The sequence below is a fragment of the Emys orbicularis genome, chromosome 21, assembly GCF_028017835.1.
Source record: "Emys orbicularis isolate rEmyOrb1 chromosome 21, rEmyOrb1.hap1, whole genome shotgun sequence".
NCBI classification, from domain to species: domain Eukaryota; kingdom Metazoa; phylum Chordata; order Testudines; family Emydidae; genus Emys; species Emys orbicularis.
In genome coordinates, this window is record NC_088703.1 from 3,310,682 (window position 1) to 3,326,747 (window position 16,066).

Here is a 16,066-nt window from a genome sequence, read left to right on the forward strand (position 1 = left end):
CCTTCAGGATGTCATCGACATGACATCAGTGATGTCATCGGTGAGGTCATCACCGCTGCGAACTTCCACCTCTTGCGATGCCATCACCAAGGCACCAGGTCTCCCCTGGCAATGTTGTTGCTACGGTGAACTTCCTCCCCTCTGACGTCACTGTGATAACCTTGCTTTATAGCGTCATCACCATGGTGACCTCACTCCCCAGGATACCATCACCGGGGCGCCAGGTCTCCCCGGCAATGTTGTTGCTATGGTGAACTTCCTCCCCTCTGACGTCACTGTGATAACCTTGCTTTATAGCGTCATCACCATGGTGACCTCACTCCCCAGGATACCATCACCGGGGCGCCAGGTCTCCCCGGCAATGTTGTTGCCACAGTGACCTTCTACCCATCCACCCCCACGCGGTTCACAGTCCCCCTCCGGCCAGCTTGACCCCAGCGGGGCGGGTGATCCGGGACGAGGGCTAATGGCCGTCAGAGCCAGAGCCAAAGGTCCCAGGGAAGATTTCGCACATTCCCATTATCGTCTCTTCTTCTCCTCCCGAAACGTGGCGCTAATAAATCTGGTGGATCCGCTCCCCCGTTCCCTGCTGAGCCGGCTTGTCCGTTGAAAAATTAAACAGCCAGGAACTCAGGGAGCCTCTGTATAAATCACACGCCGGCTGCTTCACTTAATGCCTCTTGTTCGGCCTTAAGTATCAGCTGCCTCCTGCCCGCCGTGGGCATGGACCCTCTCAGCTGACAAGGCCGGAACACGGATGGGCCCAGGGAGAGCTGCTGATAGGACCCACTTGAAGACCCACAGCGCGTGTGCTGCTGGCCTTGTGGCCAAGGCGCTGGGTTGGCATTCAGGATGCCTGGGTTCAAGTCCTGGCTCTCTCGCGTGGCCTTGGGGGAGTTGCTTTATGCGGCCCGCTTGCTTCTCCGTCGCCTGCACTTGTGCAAAGTGAGCATGCAATGCTCGTGCAAGGGAGCAGAGTTCTGATCTGCTGGTGTTGCTGGAGGCCTGGTGCGTAAAAGCCAGCAGGGGAGACAGACACTTGAGTTGCCTGTGACTCAGTTTCCCCAGCTGTAAAATGAAGATAGCGGGTTTGTCTTGTCTTGTGAGCTCTTCGGGGTGGAACTGTCTGTCACTCTGCATCTGCCTGTGCAAACATCTGGCACAATGGGACCCTGGGCTTAGCTGGGGCCTCTAAATGCTCCTATGGACTCCCCACTTCTATCCACAACTCCAGGAGAGGAGTGGGGTGGGGGCTAGGGCAGTAGGGAGATCTGGGCGTCAGGACTCCTGGGTTCTATTCCCGCCTCTGTCACCAGGGCCGGCTCCAGGCACCAGGCAACCAAGCACATGCTTGGGGCGGCACCTGGTAAGGGGCAGCCAATCTTGGGGTGGCGGGGCGCGGCGTGGCATTCCGCGGGGGGGGGCGCTCCGGCGGCGGGGGGCGAGGGCAGGCTCTGGCGGCGCGGCGCTTGGGGGGGGGGTTCCGGCGGCGCAGCGCTCGGGGGGGGCGGGCTCCGGAGGCGCGGCGCTCGGCGAGGGGGGCGCTTTTTTTTGCTGCTTGGGGCAGCAAAAAAGTTAGAGCCGGCCCTGTCTGTCACCAACACTCTGGGTGACCTTGAGCAAGTCCTTTCCCCTCCCCGTGCCTCAGTTTCCCCATCCTTAAAATGGGGGGAGGGCACCTTGCCGTGGGAGGGCGGAGATTGAGACCTTAATTCATTAATGTTTGTAAAGTGCTTGGGGATCCAACCGCACTGCAGACGTGCGAGGAGCCGGGGTGTGGAATGAGCCGTGCCAGGGGCGTGCCTTGATAAGGAGAGATGCCCGGCACCTTGCCCGTCCCGGTCACTCTCCTTGTTCCTGGCAAGCTCCTGGGACGTTTCACGCTCTCTGCCCCTGGCACGTTCTGTTTGCTTGCCTGGCACCTCGCACAGCCTGGTGCCTCACTCCATGCGTCTTGCACGTCTGGGACACCCTCCAGCCCCCTTGCACTTTTCATTCATGCTTCTTGCGCTGGCGTGTTCTGGGCATGTTCCACGTGTGTTCCTGTGCGTGCTCCAGATGCCCCGTGGGGGGTTTTCACGCTCGTCGCACCTTGCATGTCCCATCTGCCTTGCACGTTCCATGTGTCTTGCACACTCGATTCACCCTCCTCGCCCCTCCCACCTTCTGTGCAGGCTCCTTTCAGCCTGGCACGTTCCCTGCACACCCCCAGCCGCTGGAGGCAATGCCCGGAGCTCAGCAATAAAACCAACTAGCCAGGCCCTGCTCTCAAAGATCCGATCCCCCCCAGATCTCCAGGGTGCTCAGATCTAGGCAGGTGGCTGGCTCAGGACTCCCAGTTCCCCTGGGCCCTTCCGTCTAGGCCGGGGAAGCTGTTCCCCGGAGTGGAGATTGGAGGCCCGGGCACCTGGGAGCTCTCAAGGTCTCGCCACTTCCCGAGTCCTTTTAAAACCCGGAGCTTCTTCCAGTCCCCCCGGCCCTTGAAAGTGACACGTGGCGACAGCTGCAATTTGTCATGGAAGGAGGCGATGGAACGAAGGAGGCTGGAGAGATGGAGTGAGACACTGTGTGTGTGTGTGTGTGTGTGTGTCCCAGCCGCCCCCTGCTGGAGGGATTGAGACCGACGGGACGGGGGGGGTGTCCGCATGTGGGGCAGGATGGGCACCATTAGGGTGACCACATGTCCCGATTTTATAGGGACAGTCCCGATTTTTTGGGTCTTTTTCTTATATAGGCTCCTATTAGCCCCCATCCCCGTCCCGATTTTTCACATTTGCTGTCTGGTCACCAGAGGCACCATGTGTCCTGGTTGTAGCTTGGGGTGGGGGGGAGAGTGGGGGCACAGTACCTGCCCTGGCTGTGTCTGACTGGTGGGGAGCGGCCTGGCAGTGCCCGCGGCTGGGGGAGGCCCCGGCTGCGGCTGGCTGGCGTCACTGAGAGGGCCTCGGCCTTTTCCTCATCCATCATCGTTAGGGCGCCAGCGCGGGGAGGAAGTGCATTTATCACAGCCGCCAGCGACACAGAGAGAGAGGACAGGGCTAGTTCCCACGCGCCAGGGACTGGCACGGCGTGCACCACGGACAGCTAGGGCCATAGGCAGTACCCCACGGGCAGGCTGAGCCCAGCCAGTGGGGGGGCAGGGCTGTGTCATCCACCCACCCACTCACTACCAGCCCCCGCTCTAATCACTACACAACACACCTTTCCCTGGGTTGGGGATAGAACCCAGGAGTCCTGCCTGACTCCCAGTCCCCACCTACCTACCAGCACACCACATTCCCTTACAGCATCAAGGAAAGATCCCAAGAGTCCTGACTCTCCGTCCCCCCTGTTCTGCCTACTAGCTTCCCCTTCCCAAGCCAGGAGTCAAACCCAGGAGTCCTGGCTCCCAGCTGCCCCCTGCTCTAACCACTGGACCCCACTGCCCTCCCAGAACCAGACCCCAGGAGTCCTGATTCCCAGCCCCCCTGCTCTAACCCACTAGAGCCCACTCCCCTTCCCAAGCCAGGAGTCGAACCCAGGAGTCCTGGCTCCCAGCCCCCACCCACTAGCCTGTCCTGCATCTCCCTCCCGCCAAGGCACCACTCTGACTCAGTTTCCCAGGGGCAGCCTCTCCCTTGCAGCTGCATCCCCTGCCCTCCCCCCCCCCAGCACCGCACCAATCTCTGCTCTTTGGATCCAACACACCCCCACCCAACACACACACACACTGTGCAATCACCTCCCTTCCCATCCTCCCTCCCAGCTGTTTCCCTGAATGTCAGCCTGCGCCTGACGGGGCCCATGCATCACAGCCTGTCCCCAGCCAGTGCCTCTGACCTTTTCCTGCATGCAAGGAAGGGAAAGCACCCAGGGCCTTGGCTGACTTTGGCAGCTGCTCTCAGCCTCTGGGGACCACCAGCACCACGTAGGAGGGAGCAGGCCCCCGGGCGAGCCAGGCCTGGATGAGGGGAAGCGCAGGGCGCCCAGATGCAAGAGGCAGGAATACACCCAAGTGCTTTCATAAAATGTCCTTTTTTAGTTATTAAACTTTGCGGCCGGGTCAAAGGGCCTTCGCCTCCCTGGGTAGGCCCGGGCTGCGATCGGCAGGTGGCATTGCAACTCACGGCAGCATCCATGTGTCAGCTCGCTAAAAACAGCAGCCAAGCGGCAGCTAAGCAGGCCGTGGCCCAGGCTAGCCACCTGCCTCCGTCCCCAGAGTCCCGAGCCCCCCAAGCCAGCGCTGTGCCCCGTGCTGCTGCGGCTTCGCTACTCCGGGTACTCACGCTGGCTAGTCTGACTGCATGTGCTGCAGTCACGCCCCGTGATTGCAGGGTAGCCCGGCTCCTGTCCTTTATTTTGTGCCTGCGCTGATCACCATGCCCCGGTACACCACCAGGGGGCGCTGTTCTGTGGGAAGCAGGGAGGGGGGCTCAGAAGGGGGCGCTCTGCCCCCAGAGTCAGCGCTGCCCCCAATGCTGCAGCGCTAGGGGGCGCTGTGCTGTGGGGAGCAAGGCATGGGGCTCTGTAGGGGGCGCTCTGCCCATCCCCCAGGTAAGCGGTGGGGCTGCGGGCGGGAGCCGGGGCCATGCGCCCCCGACCCGCGACTTCCTCAGGCTGTGTATCGCCCTTCCCCCATGGCTCCAGTGGGGCGGGGGCTATGAGCCGGTGGCTGCCTCCCCCATGTGTCCCGATATTTTATTCTCGTCGTCTGGTCCCCCCAGGCACAGCAGACTCCGATAAGGTACGAAGGCACCCGGCCAGGTTTATTGCCAGACAAAACACAATCTCTTGCTCCCCAGATCACATGTCTACAGTTCTGTTAGTACATACGTGCTCCCTGACAATGGACCGGCTCAGTCAGTGGCAGAATTTACCACTGCCCCCTAGGCCAGACAAAGACAACCCCTCAGAGGTCCATTTTTATACACAGGTACAAACGAGTTACACATCACTCCTGACGTCCTGAAGTACAACCCCCTCTACGTGTCAAGGTGCCACCTATCACCTTGTACATGTTGGTCCATACACTCATGCCCCACCTGTCTTTAGTCTGCACATTCCCTCGTACGACTGATAGATTTTATTATCCAATTATTTTTAGTCCCTTATGGTGGGCCTGGGAATGTTAGGCCTCGACTGAGATGCAGATCTGTACTCGTGTCTTGTTAACTTCACTGAATGGTATGAGACAGCCTTTGCCGGTATTTGTTAGTCCACACTTGGGGCTTTGTTAAGAAAAAACAGATATTTAAATTATATAGATATGAATATATGGACATACATAAATTAATATATGTTGTGATTACTATGTGGCTGATAAATGATCCTATGTGATATATGAGGGGGCTTATATGCTGTATATGTTAGAAGTATATGCTTTAACACCCTACTCCGTAAAATGATTATTCATTACCACAGCAGTATTGTTTGCCATTTCCATCCCCTTCTTCACTCGGCGCTGTAGCTTGGCTTTCAGAGAATCATAGACTATCAGGGTTGGAAGGGACCTCAGGAGATCATCTAGTCCAATCCCCTGCTCAAAGCAGGACCAATTCCCAACTAAATCATTCCAGCCAGGGCTTTGTCAAGCAGGGCCTTAAAAACCTCTAAGGAAGGAGATTCCACCACCTCCCTAGGTAACCCATTCCAGTGCTTCACCTCCTAGTGAAATAGCGTTTCCTAATATCCAACCTAGACCTCCCCCACTGCAACTTGAGACCATTGCTCCTTGTTCTTGGTTTGACGTAGCATGTAACAGCACATTCCCATGAGAACAACAATGGTTAGGGCCTAGATTCCTGCCCCGCCCTCGCCCCACCCCCATTCCACCCTTTCCCCAAAGTCCCTGCCCCACCCCGCCTTTTCCCACCCCAGCCCCCTTTCCGCCCCCATTCCATCCGTTCCCCCAAGTCCTCGTCCCTGCTCTGCCTCTTCTCCGCCTCCTCCCTGAGCACGCCGCGTCCCCACTCCTCTCCCTCCCTCCCGGAAAGTCCTACGTGCCACCAAACAGCTGTTAGGCGGCGGGGGGACGGAAGCGCTGGGAGAGAGGGGAAGGAGGGGGGACATGGTGTGCTCGGGGGGGGGGGAAGAAGGAGGTGAGAGCTTGCGGAGCACCCCCTAATTTTTCCCCGTGGGTGCACCCACAGAGTCGGCACCTATGCACGGTGGGGTAATGCTGTACATATGTCTTGTTTACAAGCGTCCCCACACTATTTGCATAATATACCTTAACTGGCTCCTGCAACCATCTAGGGACTGCCAGCAGGAGAGAGACGCTTTTGCCGTCCTCTTGGTCGAACCTAGGACCCTGTAGAGGAGCGGACTCACCCCTGCGGCGCCTCCTGCTGGTGACTTCCGGGAATTAGCTCGTTCCAGCTCCGGAGCGCCCTCTGCAGGCCAGTGATCCACCTGTCCTCTAGCCCCCGTGTCCCTCCCTGGACCCCGGTGCCCTTGTACCTGGGGTGCTGCCCCCTAGCAGTAACCCCTCAGTCTTAGGGTCTCCCCTCCCCGGGGAACCCCCACCCACTATTCCCACCTTGCCTCAGTATACGGCTACTGCCAGTCATCGTCTAGCCCCACGGCCTGGGGCAGGCTGCAGTATCAGCCACTCATCACTGGCAAGGTTGGGTTTGGACCTGCTGCCTTGGCCTACCCCTGGGCTGCCCTCTGCAATCCCCAGTACCCCTTGGCCTTCTGCCAGGCTGCAGCCTGGGGCTTTCCAGACTGGAGCTCCCCGGCTCCTCTGCCTTTCCCCAGCCCTGCTCCACTCAGGTACCCTGTCTCTAGCTCCCTGCAGCCAGGCCCTTCTCTCTCTGAATGCAGAGAGAGAGTGCCCTGGGCCTTTGGCTCCCAGCCTTTTATAGGGACCAGCTGGGCCTGATTGGGGCATGGCCCAGCTGTGGCTACTTCCCCAATCAGCCCAGCTTTTCCCTGCCACAGCCCTCTTCCTGGCTGTTTTAAGCCCTTCAGGGCAGGAGTGGGTGTCCACCCCGCTACAGGCCCCTATCAAAGAGAGGTGTAATGTGGTTTATGCTTCGTTGCTGTATTGATTTCAAGATGGCTGTGGGGTTTCATATCCGTGGCCAGTTCCGAAGTTGCAACTGCACCAAATGTTGCTGTCCTATCTCGATTACTCTGTTGCCATAGGCCAGGCAAGCAACTGCCAATGAAACATCATTATTGTTTATGCTGTTGATGAGGGACAGAATGGTTGTATTCAGGTGGCTAAACCCTGGAGCAATCAAATGCGTATGATCAGTTGTGATTGCATGCTGGTCCAGTAATAAACTGCTAATCCCTCCTCCTGTTTTAACTGCTTGGCCTATCCTGTTCACAATGGTGTTTAATTTTAAATTAAGATTTTCAATGTCTGCAGAGTTCCATATGGACGTGCCAAGCCCGGAGCCTCCCACCACTGTTCCCAGGGCCGGCTCCAGGCACCAGCTTGTCAAGCAGGTGCTTGGGGCGGCCGATCTGGAGAGGGGCGGCACGTCCAGGTATTCGGCGGCAATTCGGCGGACGGTCCCTCGCTCCACCTGGGAGCGAAGGACCTCCTGCCGAATTGCCGCCGCTAGTTTGTTTGTTTTGGCTGCTTGGGGCGGCCAAAACCCTGGAGCCGGCCCTGACTGTTCCTAGTAAATCCCTCCTTTCTCTATCATGTTGTAGGGTGATTTGGGAGCCCTTCCAGAATTGTAATAGCATCTCCACTTCCGAATTAAACCAATCCTTATAGTGTCTGGGGCACTGCCTTGGCATGGTCATGCCGGCAAAATCGAGTTTTGGTGGCACGTAGATCCAGCCTACGTTCTCTACCATATACTCTGCAGTAGGATGCAGGAAAATTCCTGAGGTAGGCCAGGGTTGTACAGTGGGTCCTTGGGGTAATGTCAGGATGTGGAGGAGTGGAAGGAGGCGAAGTTGGGGCTGTTGTCGGGCAGGCGTCTTCACATACCTGCTCATGGTAGATGCATTTACTGATGCTTGGGGTTATAGAGCAAGTTCCTGTGTATGTCCCTGGATCTTTCAGGTGAATGTTACGGATGCGAATGGACGCACTCCATCTATCCTGCAAGTCAGTAAACTCCACCCTGCTTCTCCAATCTCCCTATGTTTTTACAATTCCATTTAAGTGACCAATCACTGTGTCCCCTGCTCGAAACCAGTCCAAGGATATGGTACCGGCCTCGAGGTTGTGTGCTTGGACAACACATCCCAGAGTCAGATCCTCCCCCACCACGCTTGTGAAATATTACTCCACTACTTGATTTGGTGCCACTAGAACGCGCTTCATTCCCGGAGTGGCTCGTTTCCTTCCCTTACTTTGTATATGTTCGTGTTCACTTTGTGTCTTAATGTCAGGAGTCTGCATGAGGAAGTGCAGTAAGAACAAAAACCTGCTCACAATTAACAACAATATCAACCTTCGAACAGCCTGTGTCTCTTTACTCAAAGTCCGCTCCTTTTCAATCCGCCGTCGGGCATGAGCGACCTCTTGGACAGGAATACGTTGAGTCTCACTACCCTCTCCAACGGTCCATCCCCAAGCCATCTGGAGAGCAAAGGGTGACACTCCGAGGATGTGCTCCATTTGTCGCTTTCCTTCAGTTTCACACCCTAATTTCAGAACAGTTCCGGTAGGGTGCACTTGACTTGCTGCGTGCCATCCAGTGGAGTTATTAACTGTTTCTGTCCAAAGAGTTCTGGTCACCGAATGCGTTTGGTTGATCTTTTTGACATCAACCGCCCCTTTGCCCCTTGGGCCACTACCAGAATGCCCAACACGTTCCATATCCAGGTTGGCATCGTAACCTATACAAATATAAAACAACACTCGCTTCTCTCTCATGGGTAAATGTGTATAATGTAAGTTGGGGTTTTTTTTAAAGCAGAATTGACTCCAAGCAATATATATTAACAATCGGGGTGCTGATGGAGGTTAAAAATCATAAGACTTCCATTATTGATTTGGAAGGATTCCATTGTGCTTCCCTTAACCACTTATCCCGTGTGTTTTTCTTTAAAAAAAGCACAAAACATGTAATATGCAGCTTAACGCTAGTAATCCTTCAATTGCATGGCACGTCTCCACCGAGGTTGTTCCTCTATTTCAACCAAGTACAGAGCGGAGCCTAATTTATCTCAAATTGGCCAAGGACCTAACCACACTCCTTTGGGAATTTTTTTCTTCGGAGCTGGTTCAATTTTAACCATAACCTGGCTTCCAATTTGCCATTGTTTGATCTCACTGCTTTCATCAAATGCCTGATTCATGTTTTGCTGTTCTGTAGCCTGCTGCGCTGCGGCTGCTCCTTGAACGGTGCCCAACCAATAGTTAAAGCTGTTCACCCAGGTGGTGGCTGCCAATGCTGTCGTTGTTTGCCAATCTGAGGGATACAGTTTTCCCAGCTGGGCAGAGGTCTCCCAAAGAGTATTTCATAGGGACTAAATCCCGTCATGCGGTTTGGACGGCTCCGGATCCTCATCAGAACCACGTCCCAGTTTGTTCCCAGCTCATTACACACTTTAAACAGTTCAGTTTTAAGAGATTGATTTATCCTTTCCACCTGTCCCCCAGCTTGAGGGTGGCAGGGGGGACAGGTGGGATGGTGGGGACCTGGCCGATAAAGGCAGGACCATTGTCAGAATCAATGCTGTGTGGCAGCCCCCACCTAGGACAAATTTCAGTTATTAACATTTTTGCAGTTCCAGCACTATTTTTTTTCCTAGTAGGGAATGCTTCTACCCATTTGCTAAAACTATCCACGATTACAAACAAAAATCTGTTTCCCCTAGGAGTAGTAGGCAAGGGTCCTATGAAATCAACCTGTAAGCGTTGGAGGGGGCCTTTTAATGCTTGATGCATTAACTCTCCACGTCTCTTTCTTCTAGCAGGGTCTTGCTTAGCACACATTAAACAGCTATGAATACATAGGCGCTGACTCCGTGGGTGCTCCAGGGCTGGAGCATCCATGGGGAAAAATTGTTGGGTGCAGAGCACCCACTGGCAGCTCCCCGCCCCACCCCCCTGCCCCAGCTCACCTCTGCCTTTGCTTCGCCTCTTCCCCTGAGCGTGCCGCCGCATCCTACTTCTCCCCCCTCCCTCCCAGCGCTTGTGCCACGAAACAGCTGTTTCACGCGGCAAGCCGGGAGGGAGGCAGGAGGAGGAGGAAAGCAGCGCGCTTGGGGAAGAGGCGGGGCCAGGGCGGGGATTTGGAGAGGGATCCAATAGGGGCAGGAAGGGGGCGGAGTCGAGGCGGGGCAGGGGTGGGGCCGGGAGGGGCACGAGCACCCACCGGCGCCAACAAAAGTTGGCGCCTGTGTATGAATATGCAGGTTTACATCCTCTTTCATTCCAGGCCAACCATCCCAGTTTTTTAAGTTTTACTAACGCCTCTTCCTGTTTCGGATGACCCACAATTGAACCATGCGCCCATCCTAAAAGGAGGAACTGCATCCGCTGAGGGATTACCAGGACCCAGTCATTTTCTGGTTTTGCCAGAATTCGGTCTCCCTCCTTTCTCAACGGGACCTCTGCCACTGTGAGGGGCATTCTACTCTCCATTGCTGGATTAAGTCATCTTTTGCCTGCAGGTCCTGTAAAAACTGTAGCTCTTTCTGGTTGTTCTCTTCACTTCCTTGTTTTTGTTTTGCCTGTGCCCGGGTGGTTACTGCCACGGGCGTGGGTTCCCACAGTGTTCCAGTTGTCACGGACTCACAGATCATGCCCACTCTTGGCCCCGTGCGGTCCGTGGGGGGTGCCCCTTTCAGTGAGACCGCCATTCCCGGGGGTCCACTCTCTCTCTGGGGTTAGGCCCCTCCACCTCCTGGAGTCGCACCTCTCTGAGCCTTAGCACACCTGTCTCTCGCCGTGGGCCCCCTCGGAGTCCACTCGCTCTGGACCCCCGGGGCCTCCACCCCCCGAAGGGGACGATGCAACCCTGTTCTCTAGCCTGGAGCAACTCTCAGCCAGTGTAACACAGGAGGGTTTACTGAGCATTGAACACAGCACAGGAAACTCTCCGGGCCTCAGGCCTGGCCTCCCTCAGCCCAGCACATCCCAGTCTCCCCAGCATCCAGGTGGGCTCTGCCTGCTTCCCCTCTCCAGCCCCGAGCCCCCCTGCTTCCCAGCTAGGCATCTGAGAACACCTCCCCCAAGCCCCGCCTCTGTCCATTGTCTTCTCTCCAGGTAAACAGGGTCGTAAACCAGGACGCCTGGGCCTCATCTGCTCTCTTCTGTCCTCTGGCCCCCTCTGGCTGGAACTGGCTGGTCAGGTCACCGGGGTCCTCTCTTCACAGCCCATTGACCTCCCACTGGCCAGAACCGGCTGTGACTCCTGAGCTGGGCCTGCGGGTCCCCAGATCACCAGTCGCTGGGGTGTCCCTCCTCCAGGCCATCGGCTGGGGTCCCAAGTTCCCTCTCCGGTCCTCTGTAACCACGAACTCCCTCTCCCATCACCTCGTTAAACCAGCAACACCCAGGGACACTGAGTCCCACCCCCTCTGCATGCAACCCATTGGAAAACCAAGGAAACACAAGAAAATCCCCCACTTCGTCACACCAGTGAGTGCTGCTTCCTTAGCCAATGTATCGGCTTGTTCATTTCGCTTTTTCAACTGACCCGTCCTCTTATGGGCTTTTATTTTAACCAGCTGGATCCTCTGATACTGCTCTGACAATTTCTCTATTTGCTGCCATAAGGTCAGTTCCTGTAAAACCTACACTATTCCACCACGGTAGGTAGAGGATGGTTCCCTTGTAAACATAATCGGAATCAGTTCCTATTATCAGCTCCATTTGCTTGTTCTTCATTCTAGCTAAAACTTCCAAGACCGCTGACACTTCTGCAGACTGTGTTCCCCCTTTGCTCAATTTGTACTGGAAGAAGCTAACTCTTTGCAGGTTTCCAGTTAAACAAATCCCTGAAAAGCCAGTGACTCGTTTTCCTTCGGTGTAATATGAGCTGCCGTCCACCAACCAAATGGTTTTTCCAATCACCTGTTCAATTGGGGTTACTTTAAAGACAGGGTGTGCTCTGGATTCCCGTTGGGGTTCACAGACATGTTCTCGACCGCTTACAGTCAATCCCCATCCAGATATTTCAGGTTTCTCGGACATGAGAGCAAAGACCCATTAAATGGCCTTATCTACTCTCACACGTCCTTTAGACAGATTTTCCTGACTGAGTAATTTTCCCAGCGCCTGGTGACTCTTTACCTTGATTGCTCTGATAATTGCCTGAGCTTTTTGTAGCGTCCAGTAGGCAGCGAGAGCAGTTTGCTCACAAATTCCCAGTTTGCTTTCTGGACTTGTCAATGCTCTGGTATAATAAGCAATGGGTGTCTCCCCAGCACCAGCACCCTGAATTGGTTGGGAATTGGTCCTGCTTTGAGCAGGGGGTTGGACTAGATACCTCCTGAGGTCCCTTCCAACCCTGATATTCTATGATTCTATGATTCTATGATTCTAAGCACACTAACAATACAGACATTCTTAACACTAGGGTACAATACAAAGGGGAATTCGTTGTTAGGGGCGGCCAAGGTAGGTGCCTCCATTAACCCTTTTTTCAGGCTTTCCCGTGCATTAGTTGCCTCCTCTGTCCAGATCCACTATGGTCTTTTAAGTACCTCGTACAGGGGACCTGCCTTCTCTGCGTACCCAGCCATGAATTCTCTGCAGAAGTTGGTGAGCCCCAAAAAAGATTGCAAAGATTTAGTATCTACCGGCATAGGGAGATTAACAATACACTTCACCCTTTCCTTATCCACAGACTTTCCCCCTGCACTGAGTGGAATTCCAAGATATTGCATGTCTCTCTGTTTCATCTGGGATTTAGTCGGGTTAAGTTTCAAGCCGTATGCTTGGCAGCTAGTCAATAACTGCCGCATTAACGCTTCTTGTACCTGCTCTGTTTCACTGACTATTAAAATGTCATCTGCGTACTGGCCTATCCTTCCCATTTGTAACAGTCCCTCCTTCTCTAGCATATTTCTCGCTACAGTATGAAATATTACAGGTGCGTCACAGTACCCCATAGGCAAAACATTCCAGCAATATTGCATACCCTGGAATACAACAGATGTTCTGTATTGAGACTCTGGGTTTAAAGATAAACTCCAAAAGCCATTTGCCAAGTCAAGTACTGAGAACCACTTCATGTCAGGGGTTACCACCTCCAACAATGCTGGGTAAGCAGCCACTACTGGTGCCCCCCGCTTGGCAGTTCTGTTTAACCCCCGATAGTCAATCATTAATCTCCATGTTCCATCAGGGTTTTTTACTGGCCAGATTGGTGCCGCGTTAGGCACTGAACACCTTTGAATTAATTTTCGTTTTTCCAGTTCTTCTATAACTTGCCTTAAAGATTCTTTTGCTTCCTGAGGTATTGGGTATTGTTCGATGTATGGGGGTGTGTCTCCTTCTAATGTAACAGAGGTTTGTATTTTTCCCATATCTAGGGAGTCCACTGCCTAGACGGTTTGAATCTCAGCCCACCAGCCTTCCCAGCCTTCTGGCGCAGGAAGTGGCCATTTAATCTTTATTGCTTTCACCGTCTGAGTAGCAAGTCCCATTGGGATCAGCGTCGTTTGTTTCTCCCGTTACAGCGAGAGTTTGTCTGATATACATGTTTGGGAAGTCCAGGATTATTCCCAATCGTCTGATAGTTTCTTCCCCAATTAGATTTTCTCTCCCTGCAATAGCACACTTCTCCTGAATGGTAAGTACACCAAACTGGAGAGGGAGGGTTTTAACATCATATGTTTGCTTAGTTCCTGATATGCCCCGTATTTGTACGGAGTCCACAACTGGATATACATTAAATACATCTTTTATTATAGGAATTCCAACCCCCATGTCCAACAGAAATTCTGCAAGCCCATCCCCGACTCGGATGCTTATATGGGAGCGTCCCCAGACATCTATTGTCATGGAAAATGCATTCCGAGTTGCAGGGAGGGCTGGCCTATGCTTCTGAATTATTAGCAATCGGGTCATTCAATCCAGACGCCAAAACAGTTGCTTTGGCCACCTTCATCACTGCCTTTTCTTCCCCCTTTTGAGACTCCTTGGCAATCAGACATGCCTGTAGCTGCACCCACAGCGTCTCATTCTCTCCTTTGAGATCTAGATTCTCCTGTTTCAGCGTTTCAGGCGACACCTGTTCACTCTCTCTCTATTTACTCCTCTACCTCTGTTCATTCCACGACGTCTCCAACCCCGGCCACGGCCACGGGGAGAGTATCCAGGACCCTGTGTATGAGGATGGATAGAGTGTATGGGGACAGAGGGATGGATGGATGGATTGAGAGAGTGCATGTGTGGGGATGGATGGATGGATATTGTGTATGGGGATGGATGGAAGGAGGGATGGAGATGGATGGATGGGTGTATGGGGATGGATGGAGTGTATGGGGACAGAGGGATGGATGGAAGGATGGAGGGATGGATGAATGAGTGAGTATATGGGAGGGAGGGAGGGATGGATATTGTGTATGGGGAGGGATGGAGGGAGGGATGGAGATGGATGGGTGGGTGTATGGGGACAGAAGGATGGATGGATTGAGAGAGTGAGTGTGGGGATGGATGGATGGAGTGTATGGGGACAGGATGGATGGATGGAGTGTATGGGGAGAGAGGATGGATGGATGGGGACAGAGGATGGATGGATGGATGGATGGGGACAGAGGATGGATGGATGGAGAGATGGATGGATGGATGGATGGGGACAGAGGATGGATGGATGGATGGATGGATGGATGGATGGATGGATGGAGTGTATGGGGACAAAGGATGGATGGATGGATGGGGACAGAGGATGGATGGAGAGATGGATGGATGGATGGGGACAGAGGATGGATGGATGGAGAGATGGATGGATGGATGGGGACAGAGGATGGATGGATGGAAGGAGTGTATGGGGTCAGAAGATGGATGGATGGATGGGGACAGAGCATGGATGGATGGAGAGATGGCTGGATGGATGGATGGGGACAGAGGATGGATGGATGGGGACAGAGGATGGATGGATGGATGGATGGATAGATGGGGACAGAGGATGGATGGAGAGATGGATGGATGGATGGGGACAGAGGATGGCTGGATGGAGAGATGGCTGGATGGATGGATGGGGACAGAGGATGGATGGATGGATGGATGGATGGATGGATGGGGACAGAGGATGGATGGATGGAGAGATAAATGGATGGATGGGGACAGAGGATGGATGGATGGATGGGGACAGAGCATGGATGGATGGAGAGATGGATGGATGGGGACAGAGGATGGATGGATGGATGGATGGGGACAGAGCATGGATGGATGGGAACAGAGGATGGATGGATGGATGGATAGATGGAGTGTATGGGGACAGAGGATGGATGGATGGATGGATGGATGGATGGATGGATGGGGACAGAGGATGGATGGATGGATGGATGGATGGATGGATGGATGGATGGATGAGGACAGAGGATGGATGGAGTGTAGGGGGGCAGGGGATGGATGGATGGATGGATGGGGACAGAGGATGGATGGATGGATGGATGGATGGATGGATGGATTGATGGATGGATGGATGGATGGGGACAGAGGATGGATGGATGGAGAGATAAATGGATGGATGGGGACAGAGGATGGATGGAGTGTATGGGGACAGAGGATGGATGGATGGATGGGGACAGAGCATGGATGGATGGATGGATGGATGGATGGATGGATGGGGACAGAGCATGGATGGATGGGAACAGAGGATGGATGGATGGATGGATGAGGACAGAGGATGGATGGAGTGTAGGGGGGCAGGGGATGGATGGATGGATGGGGACAGAGGATGGATGGATGGATGGATGGATGGATGGATGGATGGGGACAGAGGATGGATGGATGGATGGAGTGTATGGGGACAGAGGATGGATGGATGGATGGGGACAGAGCATGGATGGATGGATGGATGGATGGATGGATGGATGGATGGATGGATGGATGGGGACAGAGCATGGATGGATGGGAACAGAGGATGGATGGATGGATGGATGGATGAGGACAGAGGATGGATGGAGTGTAGGGGGGCAGGGGATGGATGGA